This window comes from Mixophyes fleayi, chromosome 12 (assembly GCF_038048845.1).
Source record: "Mixophyes fleayi isolate aMixFle1 chromosome 12, aMixFle1.hap1, whole genome shotgun sequence".
NCBI classification, from domain to species: Eukaryota; Metazoa; Chordata; class Amphibia; order Anura; family Limnodynastidae; genus Mixophyes; species Mixophyes fleayi.
Window position 1 is genome coordinate 56,337,411 of NC_134413.1, and position 2,015 is coordinate 56,339,425.

The 2,015-nt window shown below is 36.8% G+C and overlaps 1 long non-coding RNA gene across 1 annotated transcript; it reads left to right on the forward strand.

Moving 5' to 3' along the window:
- Positions 1-1,124, forward strand: LOC142108206 (uncharacterized). Its single transcript, XR_012680120.1, has 4 exons — positions 1-162; positions 527-589; positions 789-857; positions 1,033-1,124. It is a non-coding gene; the product is annotated as an uncharacterized LOC142108206 (long non-coding RNA).
- Positions 1,125-2,015: the final 891 nt, after the last annotated feature.

Here is a 2,015-nt window from a genome sequence, read left to right on the forward strand (position 1 = left end):
AAGGCTTCAAATCAAGGTATAAATTGTGAACAACTTGATAGAATGGATAATATACGTTACTGTTTCCAAAGCTTATTAGATTATAATTTTTGTTTACAGAAAATGCAAGCCGTTTAACCAAGTCTACTCATCCTGCCCAAAGTGTTGAACCGAGTCTAAAAGGTATTTCTATTTGCATTGTAAAAAATATATGCATATATCTCCATCTCTCTCTTTTTCTATCACTTTCTCTCTTTTTCTATCACTTCTGTCTCTTTCACTCTCTCTCTCTTTCACTCTCTCTCTCTTTCACTCTCTTTCTCTCTCGCTCTCTCTTTCACTATCACTCTCTTTTTCACTCTCACTCTCTTTTTCACTCTCACTCTCCCTCTTTTTCTCTTATTATTGCTTTCTCTCTCTCTCTCCCTCCCTTTCACTATCACACTCTCTCACTCACTATCCCTGTCTGTCACTCTCTATCTTGATCACTATTCCACCCTGCAAACAAATTAATAGCATATAATAATATTAAAAAATTAATTTACAGCTCACAAGAGAAGAAGAGTGACTGAGGAAGACGTGTCTGAGCCTGTTGCTGATGTCCAGCAAGGTAATGGCTTCACAGAAGATATTTTTGTTTAGTCTTAGCTAACTGATTTTTATACTGTGTAATTTTTTTTTATCTATATTCTCTCTCTATCTCTCTCTCTCTCTCTCTATCTCTCTATGTGTATGTGTATATATATATATATATATATATATATATATATAATATTTTATACTCTTTTCTAATTTATTATAATTTACAGAAGCCTGACCCGTTGAAGAGATGCCGGAAGAAGGGGGAACATCAATAACGCTTGCTCATAGTCCAGAAGGTATAAATATGTGAAAAATTGTGTATACATAACTATCTTGCCATATATATATACATATTTTTTTTAACCTATCCATATAAATATACATAGTTTTATTGAACACATGTATTATTTAACATACTTACATTTCAGACATGTATTATTTAATTGACAATATATTTTTTTTATGTTTTAGAATCCATCATCCCAAGGGAACAGGTGATAACACCACTAACCACCTCTTATTTGCCTGCTGCCATGGAAGAAATAGCATCTCCTGTCGGCTCAGTAACCAGTGAATAATATTTTATATTTTAATTTTTACACAACGCATTAATTTTTTCACAACTGTCATTTATTCCCCACATCAACTCTATATCTAAATCATGTTACATACACCTAAAGAACATTTCCAGAATACGAACATATCTGACACAAGACACTGCAAAAACATTAATTCATGCACTCATCATCTCCCGCATCGCCTATTGCAATTCCCTCCTTACTGGTCTTCCCAGAGTCAGACATGAACCCCTACAATCTATTTTGCACGCAGCGGCTAGATTGATTTTCCTTACTAACCGTTTTTCCTCTGCTGAGCCACTCTGTCAGTCTCTACATTGGCTGCCTGTATTTCAACGAATCTAATATAAAATTCTTCTTCTACTAACATACAAGGCCATCAACAAAATTGCACCGACATACATTTCCTCACTGGTCTCGAAATATCTCCCCACTCGACACCTCCGTTCTGCACAAGATCTACGTCTCTCCTCGACTCTCATCACATCCTCCCATTCTCGGTTACAGGATTTTTTCCGGGCTGCACCCACTTTGTGGAATTTCCTCCCACGCACAATAAGACTTTCCTCTAGTCTTCAAACCTTCAAGCGTTCACTGAAAACCCACCTCTTCAGACAAGGTTATGATATTCCTCAACCACCATCTTAATTTCCCTAGATTACCCTATTATTATTATTATTATTAATTTTTATTTATAGGGCGCCACAAAGTATCCGTAGCGCTGTACAGGGACAAACAATGGCACAGTACAAGGTGAAACAGCACAGTACAAGAACAGTAAGCACTATAACTCTAGGGGCTCAGGCACAGCATGAAAGAGAGGGAGGGAGGGGAAAAGCAAGTATAGGCAGGTAACTATGGCCCAAGAGGGTGGGC